Source organism: Tamandua tetradactyla, chromosome 3 (assembly GCF_023851605.1).
Source record: "Tamandua tetradactyla isolate mTamTet1 chromosome 3, mTamTet1.pri, whole genome shotgun sequence".
In the NCBI taxonomy this organism is placed as follows: Eukaryota; Metazoa; Chordata; class Mammalia; order Pilosa; family Myrmecophagidae; genus Tamandua; species Tamandua tetradactyla.
This window is the reverse complement of record NC_135329.1, coordinates 54,669,441-54,683,360: the sequence shown is the minus strand read 5'-3', so window position 1 is coordinate 54,683,360 and position 13,920 is coordinate 54,669,441. Positions and strand designations below refer to the sequence as shown.

General features: G+C 35.1%; 1 protein-coding gene across 2 annotated transcripts in view; it reads left to right on the top strand.

Annotated features, from left to right (window-relative positions):
* MBOAT2 (membrane bound glycerophospholipid O-acyltransferase 2) overlaps window positions 1-13,920 on the top strand; it is a 217,050-nt gene that overhangs the window by 24,885 nt on the left and 178,245 nt on the right. The gene's annotated exons all lie outside the window — the stretch shown is intronic.

The window sequence follows — 13,920 nt, the reverse complement described above, 5'->3', positions numbered from 1 at the left end:
CTTGAATGGAAATTCTCATATACATTGTTGAATTGTATATTTAAAATTTTGATATTGATTGGGGGGATTAATTTCTTCAGCATTAGCTTTCTTTTTTAAAGCGTATGAAATATAAATTAATGGGCCAATAATGGTATCCCAAGAAGGTTTTCGGTATAGATTCAAAGTCTTATTACATAGTATTATAAAGTAATCTATAAAGTATCTTTGTCAGGAAAATGGCATTTTGGTGGGAGACATTTGAGTAGATTAAAAAAATCCTACTTGGTACATTAAAGGTGAAAGGATGTTGGGACTATTTCAGCAAAGACAAAATAGACTGGAATAGTACCAGAAATCTATTTTTCTTGGATTGTTTTCCTTTTTATGTTGTTTTTATAGAAAGCAGGAACCTCTGGAAAAGAATGAGAATATTAAGCTACTTTTCCTTACTTTGTCCCTAACACCAGATTTGGTAAACATATGGTATTGGAGTTTTAGCTCTTATGGAATCAAGGAGAAAGGCAATGCAATTCCAAGTCAGTGTGTTAAGCTTCAGTGTGCTTAAGCTAAAGTGGTAACATAGGTTGGCAAGCCAATTAGGCATCCTTATGCTGTACAATAAACAGTGTGTAACAGGCCTAGGTACAGAAAAAGAAAACCAAATGTATTACTGTAAGTTGATATATAAGGGTAGATGGACTCTGATAAAAATCAAGATCTTTATCTGAAATTTGGGATAGAGTAGACTTGGTAGTAGTTGCATGTATGACACTTTGACAAATTGCCATCATTCTGAGGATTGTTGCAGAATTGGAAGTTAGTCTGTAATGAATGTTGATAATTTTGGAACATTTTTATAAAAGAAAGACTGATTGGTTACTGGTATCACTTTAGATGTTCAGGAATTTTTTATTACTGTCTTGGTAGTAAAGACAAGAAAGTGTAAGTGGATACCGTTAATAGACAATTGCTGAGTATGTTCCCTAGGCCAAGTATTTTATTAGGTCCTAGAGAGATTGAAAAGATGAGCGGAAGCTAGTTCTGGCCCTTGAGCATCTAGTCTAGTGGAAATAGAAAGACACAAATATTTACAGGATGGGAATGAGTGTCAGAGACGGATAGGTTGGAATTAGTTGGGGTGAAGCTAGGCTGCTACAACAGAGGCCTAGCAGTAACTCAGGGCTTTAAAGATAATAGAAGCTTATTTTTTTGCACATAACGTTTTAATATAAGTGATCCAGGTTGGAAAATAGGGATTGGGACCTGATCATTTGTATGTCTAATACACTCACAGGTGATGCTAAGTCACTTCGGACTTAGAGTTCTAGTTACCCCACAGGAAAGGAGGAGGAAGAACCTCTGTTGTGTTAGGTTGTTGGCTAGAAAGGTGAAACATACATGTCACTTCTACTCACATTCCTTTTGCTAGAGCTTTGACACACTGCCACTGTAATAGCAAGATTGGTGGGAGTGGGGTCTGGGTTAGAGATCAGCTAGGAAATGTGTAGTCATCTGGGCAGCCAGGTGCCAGCGACAATTCTGTTATGGTGGAAGAATGGAAGGATGGGTTCAGTTGGAGAGCTGGCAGGTACCAGCATGCTCTGGAATCATCAAGGGAAAAACTAATCTAGGTTAGGGTTGGATTGAGGGTGGGGTGGGGTGGGATTTCAGGGCAAGGTAACTTTCGGACTAGAATCTTGAAGAATAAGTTTCCCTAGCATTCCAGAGCAAAAATGCAGCTTCTGGTAGAGAGTGCTTGCAAAGGAAGGAAGGAAGGGACACTCATTCAGTATTGATTGTCTACTCTGTGCTAGATTTTGTGGTCGGTCTTATATTTCAGAGATTAGAGGATAGAATAGGCAGGGTTTGATGATATAGCTGAATTTAAAAAATACGTGTTTCATGCATTAAGATTATGTTGATTAAAAGTGTGAGTTTAAGAGTCAGCCCGTGTTCAAATTGTGGTTCTACACTTAGCATCACTTGTAAGCTGTATGAGTCGCTGGAGCTTTGCATTATCTGTATGTGCAGAGCCTAGTGCCTAATAATTTAGCACTCAATAAAAGTTAGCCATTGCTGTTATTGCACATTTTGTGCTATCTGCTTGTGTGAAAGAAAATCTTTTCTAAGAAATCTCTGGTGGATGGTCATCTAGCTTCTACTTGATTGAGAGCTTGTTCCCTTTAATTGGGCAGCAGTTCCATTTCTAGATAGCTGTAGTTGTTGGAGTTTGCTATCTTGGTACCCATAGACTTTCTGAATAATCCAGAAGTATTCTGAATAAGACCACTTAATGATTACCTTTGAGATATTTAGAGGCATTCCCCTCTCCACCCATGATTGATTTATGAACAATCTGTAGTTTAGCACATTACTATCAGTGCCCCTAAGTCTTCTGATATGGAATTCATGGGCTCAGGAATGACCACTTCTAGCTCTAATGGATAGTATAGCCCAGCTTCTGGAAGTTCAGTTTCAGAATCTTGTCTTCTTTAGAGTATTGGAGCATTGGCACACTTGTTTGAAGAATTACTGCTTTTTGCTCCTATTATTTACTAAATGTATTAAAATAAAATTGCTGATTTAGTAATAACTATGGTCTCGTAAATAATATGATTGAGATGATGATAGAAACTGCTAGGCATACCAAAAGCATCAGTTCTTTAGATTCATTGGACTCAAACTTGGCTGACTGTGTTCAGTTGTGAAAAAAGAGCAGCAGAATTGAATAGCATTTATGAAATGCTGGAAATGTATTACCTAAGATTGTTTGTAAAATAGAGGTGCATTGACAGTTTTGGTCAAATGTGTAATGACTGAGTGTTAAAATCACCATTGAGTTGAAACTGAGTATTATCCATGTGAATCTAAAAAATTTTGTTGTCCTCAACTACAGAAATGTGGTTGACAGCATGTTCTAATCATTTCTGAAAACATTTGTTTAAGCCTTTAGCCACTGTGGATTCAAAAACAAGAAGAAATTATCTTTTTAAAACATTCATAAAAAGACTGTGTTTTCAGTTTAATTAGTGAGGACACAATGTGTTTTGTATGACCCCAGTTTTCATTAACATGTACCCTTTTCTTCATATTCCTTTTGTCAGGGATATTATTGTGCATGGATTTAGGGTTTTATATTCTTGGAAATTGAGAGGGCAGAGCTAATATTCTCTGCTTTTAATTCATTCTTTCAAGATATGTAGAATTCCCAGGAGAGCTTTTTCATTAAAGATTTGCAACTTACATGGAATTAAGTTATTAAAAATCAAATATAGTTCCTTAAAAGGTTATTTTGTTTAATGTTAACATATTAAACATTAAAATTATGAAATATCTAATCTGTTAACTTTTAAAAAAGCTATAAACATTTCACTCATAGTTTTCACATTCATCAATTATGCAGCGTTTTACTCATAACAATAAATATACATTTTTATTGAAACTGACAGGATATTAATATATAAGTCATGTAAGGTGATTTTCACTCCAAGCTATTTATAGAATGCTTATGTATGTATGTTTGAAAGTTAGTGTTCATATATTAACAAGAAATCTGAATGACATGCCTTGTTTGTATTATTGATGTTATTTTGCTGATCAGAAATGATGGTAGATTAGGCTATCAAATGACTGTTGATCTCCACAAATTCAGGGATGCTAGAAATGATGAGGAAGTAGGCATTAGGACATTTGGCCTTTGAGAGGCCATGTCCCAAACCAAACAAAATCTTGGGTTCGAGCTGAATACTGAAGGTGAAACCAAACTTCAGGTCATCTGTAATTTAGAAAGTGAGGTGTAGTTGGTTATTTTGTAATGTTTTTGCCCTTTGGGAGCTTATTATTCTTCTTCATGTAAAACTGTTTCATGTTTGCGCATTTCAGATTTCATTTGTGTTTCACTAATGTATTTTATTTATGTGAGTATGGAACTGAACTTTGTGCATTTCTCAGAAAACAGTATACATCTTCATTGTGTAAAATTTATAAATTGTGAAAAGGTATAAAGAAGACTATTAAAAGTTATCTATTGTCCTTTACCTGAAACAAAGGTTTTGAATTTTTGAATGTGTGTGCTTTTAAATAAATGGGCTCATACTGAATGTAATCTTTTTTCCTTAACATTTTGATGGTCATTTCCAATTTTATTAAATTGCTTTCCACAATCTATATGATGTTCCATCATTTGGATGTATGGTAGCTTAATTGTTCCTCACTTGTTTGTAATTTTTTGGTATCATGATCATGCAGTAAAGTTTCTTATATAGACATTTGGTGCATAACCATTTACTACCTTAGGAAAAGAAGTTTCTTAAATCTGAATCAGTGTGCAAAATCCTTGATTTAAAAAAAATATTAGAATTTTTCATTTTTCTCCTTTATTACTACAGTTGCTTATTTTCTCCTCTCATATTTTTATTATGTTCTCACTTTATTTATTCATATTTCTACCCTTAGAAGTTAAATATCATTATCCAAAAACTGTCTTCTTTTTCTGTATTTGCGTGTTTTAGGAAAGTTACTAATATTCCCTGGCTTGGGGGTTGTATCAGCTAGTGTCCGGGAGATGTGCATCCCCCACTAGCCATGATTTTATGATTTGAATGAAATCATCCCCCCCACTGGCCTTGGCTGTTAAGTGATCTTCTGCACATTGTTTCACAATTGATGGTTTGACTAGAGTGTTTACCCCACTAGACTCAAAGCTGTTCGGGTACAGGGACTAGTTCTTACTCATCTCCCTATCTCTAGTTCAGTCACTGTAGGTGTATGGCAAATGTTTGCATTGAATGTAAGTTTGTGATAATTTTTAAAAAATGATACTAAGTCAATTTTTCAGCCTCTAAATCATTTGGTATTTTACCAGCAGTTTTTTTTTTTTTTTTTAAATTCTAAACAAATCAAGGAGTTCCTTAAAAACTTCTAAAATTTCACTATTGTGCTTAAGATATTCATAGTGTTTGCTTACAGGTTCTCATTCTAGGCTTAATAGTGTGTTCAGTTTTCAGAGCGTTAGCCTTAATGTGAAAAGTAAATCCACCTCTTGTATATTTGCTGGGACTGTTAAGCTAATAAAGACTGGGTGTCTGCAGACTGTACACCCAGTCTGTAGACTACTTCTCGTGGGTGTCATGGTTAATTAGGTAGCCACTTCTTTTCCCTGGCCCTTCTTTTAGTCAGGTCCTATGTGTTGTTTCTGAGAATAATGTGGGGAACTCCACTCTTCCTTGATTTCTCTACCTCTGGGTGAAGAAGAAACAAGAAACTGTCATATTGTATTGGGAAATATATTGAAAGGAAAGTGAAGATAGACATTTAGGGCTAATCATATCATGTCATTTCTCTGTTCAAAGCCTTCCGGGGAATTCTCTTCTCACTTAGAATAGAATCCTAAATCCTTGTGCAATTTGACCTTGGCTACCTCATGAACCTACTTTTTTTTTTTTTTTTTAAGAAAAATCTCCTGCTGTTTCTTTTCTCCATTCTTATTTCATCCTTACTTGACCTTCCCACAGTTCCTTGAATATGCTAAAAGCACATTCCCATCTCAGGATCTTTGCACTTAATGTTCTTGCAACGTGGAAGGTGCTTCCCCCAGAAATTTGTATGGCTCTCTTCCTCTTTTAATACAGCTTTCTGCTCATCTTAACTTTAAAAGAAGGCCTTCTCTGACCGCCCCCATCCAAAAATAGACTTGCCTGTCATTTTGCTTTCTGTTTTTAAATTTTGATCTGGTATTATGTTAACATATTTTTGCGTTTTATTAGATATTCATTTGTTTATTGTCTTTTCGACTACAGTTTTTATACTTAGTGCCTGGAACAATGCCTGGGTCATAGCAGGTGCTCAGTAAATGTTTGTAAATTGGATTTGAAACTATGAACCTGACGATTATGTTTTGGTTTTTGAGGTTTCATTTCTTGAACAATATAATTCATCAGCAACAAATGATAAATAATCTGCTTTAACATTAACTTCTATTTTCTTTTGGAATTTCAACTTAGTAATACCATTTTGGAAAGGTATTTTTGCCTTATTGGGAGGCTGTGGTTCAAATGGTGGTGGTACGGCTTTTTAAGTAGGAAACTTAACCTCTCTAAGCCTCAGTAAAGGGGAGATAATTGTAGTGTTGGAATTTTAGGGTTCTAGTAATTAATAGCCTTCTTTTGCCAAATTTGGACCCATTTGGATCAAAACGTCAGCCTTACTGATAAAAGCTGGATTGGAGGATGTGGGTTCCATGTGCTGCCACAGTGGACTTTCTAGTACTTTACTCCTGAACTAATTTGACTCACTCAACACAGGTGGAGCTGGACAGCTTCAGGTCTCCCCAGAGAAGAAACACATCTTCCTCAGTAAACTTCCCACATCATGAAATAATATAAAAAATATTTAAAAATGTGACCAATATAAAGAAAGCTCAGTAGGTTTAGTTAAGTTGCTCCTCTAATGGAGAGGATGCGGTGACAGTAGAAAGGGAGAGGCCAGGAGTATTACCCTAGAAGGTTCAAGAGGGCAAGGGATGGAGAGTACTCCCTAACTAACAGTACCTATTGTGATGATGATTTTTATGTTATCCTCTGGGAAGAGTTTGGAATGTGGTAAGTGCTAAAGAGATATTAGCCATTATTATAACACCTAGTATGTAGCTGAGTTCCCAGGGCAATTGCTATGAGAAAGAGACAGAGATAGAAACAGAGATACATGGAGAGAGAAAATCTGTATTCTTTTATGATCTGACCTCAGAAGCCACATAGCATCTGTTTTAGTTTGCTAATGCTGCCTGAATTCAATATATGAGGAACAGAATGGCTTTTAAAGGGACAATGTCCAAACTAAGGCATCCAGTAAGCTTTTTATTAGGAGGTGTTGACTTTGATTGCCTGGCTGAGGTTTCTACATTGTGAAGTTTCTCTTTTTTAACCCCTCCTTCCACTTTGTGCTTACTGGGAGAAGTTGTTCTCAGTAGTCCATATATAGGTGTGAACCATTGTGTGTTTTGAGCAGAGGAATTAACTAATCTGATTTACTTTTTAAGAAGGTTCTTAAAATGTGTATGTGAAGGATAACAGTGAAATTGGGGAGACCATTATGTGAAGGGTAAGAGTAGAATTGGTTACAGTAGTCCAGCCTACATGATGATGGCAAGAGTGGATATGGTGAGAAGTGATCTTATTTGGAATATACATCAAGGAAGAGCTGATATAATGTACTAATAATGGATTGAATGTGGATATGAAAGAAAGAGAAAAATCAAGGAAAAAACCTATTCCTAGGTTTTTGCCTAAGTAGCTAGGCATATGTTGAGGGAAACTGAAAGAGGAGTGACTTTTGGAGGGTGGAATGGTGGTGGATAGTAAGGATTTTCTTTTGGCTGTGTTAGGTTTGCGATGCATATTAGACTTTGAAATAGAAATGTTGAGGAGGCCATTGAGTATATGTCTGGAGTAGAGGGTATTGGGTTCAAGATTCAGTTTGGGGGTTGTTCATTTTATCTTTTAAGAATCCCATTGTGCTTTCAGACTAAGAGTTTGGTTTGTAGACTAAAGAGCCTGTGGTATTTTGATTTGAATGATGAGAAACATTAAAAAAACGAACACTGTTTTTCTAAAACAAACAGAAAAACCAGACACTTTTTTCTGAGAGCATTATGAATAAAATAAGGATAATAAAACATAGCTAGTTTTTTGAACAGCTTCAGTGGCTTCTCTGTGTCTAACTTCTGGTCTTGGCTAATATTGCCAGTTGAGCAATGGGAAATTCAGAATTTGGGAGGTCTCATAGTTATCAGAAGAAGAAATTGGACATTTATATCCCCACCTGAGGAATTGTGTGCATATATATTTGGAGCCTCCATGACAGCCAGTGTACCCATATTTACTTTTTTTTTTCTTAGAGGGAAACCAGTCAGAAATATGGGATGACTCTGAACTAGCAGCATTTTGATGCTGCCAGCTTCATGTTTTTTTCAGGCAGAATGCCTCTTTTTCCAAGCCTCTTCCTTCTACCTCTTGCTTATAATATACTTGTTTTCCTGTCTTGATTCTTCTTGTTTTGATCATGAAGATAGAAAGGCTTAAGTATTTATATGATTTGGCTCCTGAAAAGGAATTTTTAAAGATATTTTACATTTGTACATAAAATTACATAACCTGTGACTAGAATCACTGATAGTTTAAACCTTTAAGCTGCTACATTTATTCAGGAAAATAGAATTTTAAGTTAATAATATTGGAGAATTTATGGTCCTTTCCCTTCCCTTCCTTCTTCCTTAAGAGCTTTTTGTGTAGGTATATCTTCCCCTTTTCTGGGAGGAAGTTGATTTAAAAAATAAGATTTTCAACATAATCTGTACAATAACCATGAACTTTAGAAGGATGATGAATCTTTGTAAGTTTACATAATTCTAACTTAAGAAAAATCTTTCCAGCTCCTTCTGGCTCCTGTTAGATCTCTTCCCAAAGAGGAGCCAATTTTGGAATTTTGTTTTCATTGTTACCTTGCTTTTCTTCATAGTTTTAACCATAAATGTACTTAAACTTTAAACAACATATTGTTTAGTTTTACTCAGTTTTGACCTTTGGTCTTTACATAAATGGTGCATACTATATGTTTCCTTCTGGGTCTTACTTTTTTTTTTAAGTGCAATTTTACTGAGATTCATACATCATAAAATCCATCCAAAGTGTGCAAGCAGTGGCTCACAGTATCACCACATAGTTGGGCATTCGTCAATACAATCAATTTTAGAATATTTTCATTACTCCAGGGAAAAAAAGAAGAAAAAAGAGAACACTCAAAATATCCCATACCCGTTATTCTCCCCTATCATTGATCCCTGGCATTGGTGTGTTACATTTGTTACTGTTGAGGAGAGAATATTAAGATACTACTATAAACTATAGCCCATAGTTTGCAATAGGTGTACTTTTTCCCCATATACGACTATTATTTAACTCCTTGCAATAGTTTTATGCATTTGCTCTAGTTCATGGAGGAAATTTTGGATATTTGTAACTGTTAGTCACAGTTGTCATCCACCACAAGATTTACTGAGTTATATAGTCAGGTGTTTAAACCTTTGGTTTTCCTTCTGGTGACATATATGATCTAAACTTCCCCTATCAACCACATTCATACACAATTCAGCACTGTTAATTATACTCAAATAATGTGATACCATCACGTCTATCATTTCTACTCATTTAAATTCAACCTAGTTAAAAATTCTGCACATTTTAAGCAACTGCTCACCAATCTGTAGCCTCATTCTATCTCTTGGTAACTTATATTCTAGACTGTGTGTCTATGAATTTACATAGTATAATAGTACATATTAGTGAATCATATTTGTCCTTTTGTGCCTGACTTATTTCACTCAAATATGTCCTCAAGGTTCATACATGTTGTTGCATGCTTTAGAACTCCATTCCTTCTTACATCTGAATAATAATCCATCGTATGTATATATCACATATTGTTTATCCATTCATTGGGTGATGGACACTTTATGTTTCCATCTTGTGGCAATTGTGAATAATGCCTCTGTGAACATTGGTGTGAAAATGTCTGTTCATGTCCCTGCTTTCACATATGCTGGGTATATACTGAGTGGCGAGATTGCCGGTTTGTAGTACAACTCTGTATTTAGCTTTCTGAGAAACTCTTCCACAGTACTATTTTACATTCTCACCAGCAATGAATGAGTATTCCTATTTCTCCCCATCCTCTCCAATTGGGCCTTGCTTTATTTATTTATAAATATATCTCACAATATTATGTTTGTGAGATATATTTATATTGATAAAAATAGCTGCAGTTCTTTCATATTCGTTGTCTAGTGTTTTAGTTTGCTAGCTAACAGAATGCAATATACTAGAAATGGAATGGCCTTTAAAAAGGGGAATTTAATAAGTTGCAAGTTTATAGTTCTAAGGCCGAGAAAATGTCCCAAATAAAACAAGTCTACAGATATGACCAGTCTAAGGCATGGGTAAAGATACCTTGGTTTAAGATAGTCAATGAAGTTCAGGGTTTCTCTCTCAAGAGAGAAAAGCACATGGCGAATTGGTTAGGATTTCTCTCTCACCTGGAAAGGCACTTGGCAAACACGGCGTCATCTGCTAGCTTTCTCTCCTGGCTTCCTGTTTCATAAAGCTCCCTGGAAGGCGTTTTCCTTCTTCATCTCCAAAGGTTGCTGGCTGGTGGACTCTCTGCTTCTCGTGACTGTCATTCTCTGCTCTCTCAGAATCTCACACTTTTCTCCAAAATGTTTTCTCTTTTATAGGGTTCCAGTAAACAAAGCAACACCCACCTGGAAAGGGCTGAGACACACCTCCACCTAATCCAGTTTGACAACCACTCTTGATTGAGTCATGTCTCTAGGGAGATGATCTAATTAAAGTTTCAAACATACAATACTGAATAGGGATCAGAAGAAACGGCTGCCTTTACAAAATGGGATTAGGATTAAAACATGCCTTTTCTAGGGTACATACATCCTTTCAAACTGGCACATCTAGTATTCCATTGCATGAATATGCTCTAATTTATTTGTTTTCTCCTTTCCCAGGCCATTTGAGTGGTTTCCCCTTTTTTCCTATATACCTGCATCGTGGTGAATATTCTTGTTTATGTCTCCTTGACACATATGCCTTGTCACATTATGTCAACCTTGTCTCTAAGGTTTAGCTACCTAAGAATGGAATTAATGGTCATAGAGAATGTGTATCTTCAACTTGACAAATAATACCAAATTGTTTTCCAAAGTGATTTATACCAGTATATATACCTGTCAGTAGTGTGTTAGAATTCTCTTATTCCACATCTTCACCAATATCTGTTAATCAGGTTGATAAACTTTGCCCAGTCTACTGGATATAAAAAGATATTTTGTCATTTTAATTTTTCTGAGTACAGTGAAATTAGTTTGTTTTCATGTGGTTACTGTTTATTTATATTTCTTTCTTTCTTTTTTTTTTTTAACACGGGCAGGCACCGGAAATTGAACCCGGGTCCTCTAGCATCACAGGCAAGCATTCCTGCCTGCTGAGCCACCGTGGCCTGCCCTGATGTTTATATTTATCCTTGACTTTTGATACCTTGACACTTTTGAAGATTATAGGCAGTTATTTTGTAGACTGTTCCTTGATTTGCTTTTCCCTGGATATTTCTTCATGATTAAATTCAGATTATATATGTTTTACAGAAATAGCACATAGTGATACTGTGTCCTTTTTATCGCATCCCATCAGGTACTACATGATTTTGATTTATTCCACTGTTGATGATGTTTGCTTTGATCACATGATTAAATTGGTGTTGCTTAGGTTTCTCCACTGTGAAGTTAGTGTTTTTCCATTTTAGGGGAGATACTTTCAACTTAGTCATTTATGTATATCAGTATTGATGTACAATTTCCCGTTTTATTCAATGGTCTATAATTTTTATGTTTATTATTTATTTATTTTGATGTAGATGTTACAGAGTAGTAACCAGGTAATCAGAAATTAGTGCGGTAGGTGTTCTGATGGGGAGAAGACAGATTTCTTGAGAGCCCAGAAGGGAGGTACTTGTGTTTTCCTTGGTATCTCTAGCATATAGTATAGTACCTGGCACATAATGGATTCTCAACCAATCCATGTTGAATAAATGAATTAATAAACTCAGAACTGGGTGACCATAGACAGCTTTTTGGGGGAATTTACACCTGAGCTAAATTAGTGTTAACTAAATATGCAGAAGGTGAAGGGAAGGAATTTTTGTAGGTGAATGGAATAGCATGTTCAATGTCATAGAGGTAAAGAAAAAGTTTGGCAATCTAAATGTTGAGTAGAGCTCACTAATTGCTACTGGGGAGTGGTTTCCAAAGGTGAAAGAGACTGTTACTCCTGACCAAAGGAGATTGAACAAGATTAGCCAAAAATCAGAATTGATTTTCATGAATTAATAGTTTTGGTTCTGGCTGATATAGTACATTTACCATGTTAAGTTTGGTCCATAACATACCTTGAGAATAATGCTTTCCAAATGAGTAAGAAATATTTTTGTGAGGCATAGTACAACTTTTGTCACACCTTACCCACTAGTTTTGTTTGAATTACCTTTGTTTTAAAACAAAGCCTCTGTATACTAAATCATATCTGTGATAAATCATGATTTATCATTACTGCTATTAGTGGTATGGTTATATGATAGACTGTATTGAGACCCATCCTTCCATGGATTATTTTATTTCATTCTTAAAGCAGCCTACCTAAAGCAAAACTGTATTCAGGACTCCCATTTTATAGAAGTGGTTACTGAGGTTTGGGTAAGTTAAGTAGTACCTAAGGTCAAGCATAGTTAAATCCAGAACTCAGATTTGAACCTTAGCTGACTGACTTCATTAGCTGTTATGCTATGTTTGCTCTCTCCAATGTTTAATTTGTTCTTTTATAAACAAACAAGACCTAGAGTCTAATTGTACTTGTGTATGGATAGGCCCTTAGAAAGTTTGTCAGTTAAATGAAGAAACAATTTGCCATTAAATAACATATTAGACTCTTTTGAAAGCAAATTACAGAAACGCAATTCAAACTAGGTAGCATGGCTAGAAGCAGATGCACCAACAACATTATCATCTCTCTCTGTCTCTTCCTCTCTCTCCCTCTTCCTTTTTCTCCTTCTCCTTAGTTATACTGACCTTTTCATTTCTAATTTTTGTTGTTTGTTTCCTCTTCTCTAGTCTAGCTAAGGGTTTGTCAAGTTTATTCATCTTTTCAAAGAACCAACTTTTGATTTTCCTGATTCTCTCTATTGATATTTTGTTTTCCATTTCATTTCTCTCTGCTTTAATCTTTATTTCCTTGTTTCTGCTCACTTTAGGTTTAGTTTGCACATCTTTTTTTAGTTCTTCCAGTTTTGAGGTTAGGTCTCTGATTTGAAGTCTTTGTATTTTTTATTTTGTTTTTGGAATTCCTTTATTTTTATTTTTTTCATATAGCTGTGCATTTATCATCACAATTGACTTTTTCCCTTTTTTGTGAAAAATAACATATACAAAAACGGAATAAATTTCAAAGCACATTTCAACAATTATTTGTAGGACAGATTACAGACTTTGGTATGGGTTACAATTCCACAATTTTAGGTTTTTACTTCCAGCTGCTCTAAGTTATTGGAGACAAAAAGAAATATCAGTATAATGATTCAGCAATCATATTCATTTGTGTTAAACCCTACCTTCTCTTTATAATTGCATCATCACTTTGATCTTTCTCCCACTCTTTAGGAGTATTTGGGGTATGCCTATTTCTTTTTATTTTCTACAGTAGGCATTGGAGGTATAAATTTCCGTTTCAGCACTGGCTTTGTGGCATCCCATAAGTTTTGGGATGTTGTATTTTCATTCATCTCAATATGTTGCCTAATTTTGCTTCTGATTTTCTTTTTTTGTTTGTTTCTAGTTTAGACTTTTTTAATTAATTTTTTTATTTCTGATTTTCTTTTTAACTCATTGGTTGTTTGAGTATGTTGTTTAATTTCCACATATATGTGAATTTTCCATTTTTCCCTGTTACTGATCTCTAGCTTTATTCCATCGTGGTCGGAGAATATACACTGTATGATTTCAATACTTTTGAATTCATTGAGATTTGTTTTGAGACCTAACAGATCTATCCCGGACAATGATCCATGTGCATTTGAGAAGGATGTGTATTCTCTTTTTGTTGAATGCAGTGTTCTATATAAGTTTGTTAGGTATGGTTTGTTTAGTGTATCATTCAAGTCCTGTACTTCTTATTTATCTTCTGTCTAGATGTTCTATATGTTATTGAGAATGGTGTATTAAAGTCTCTTACTATTAATGTAAAACTTTCCGTTTTATTCCTTTGAGTCTGTCAGTATGTGCTTCATATATTTTGGGGCTCATATATGGGCCATATATTTATAGTTGTT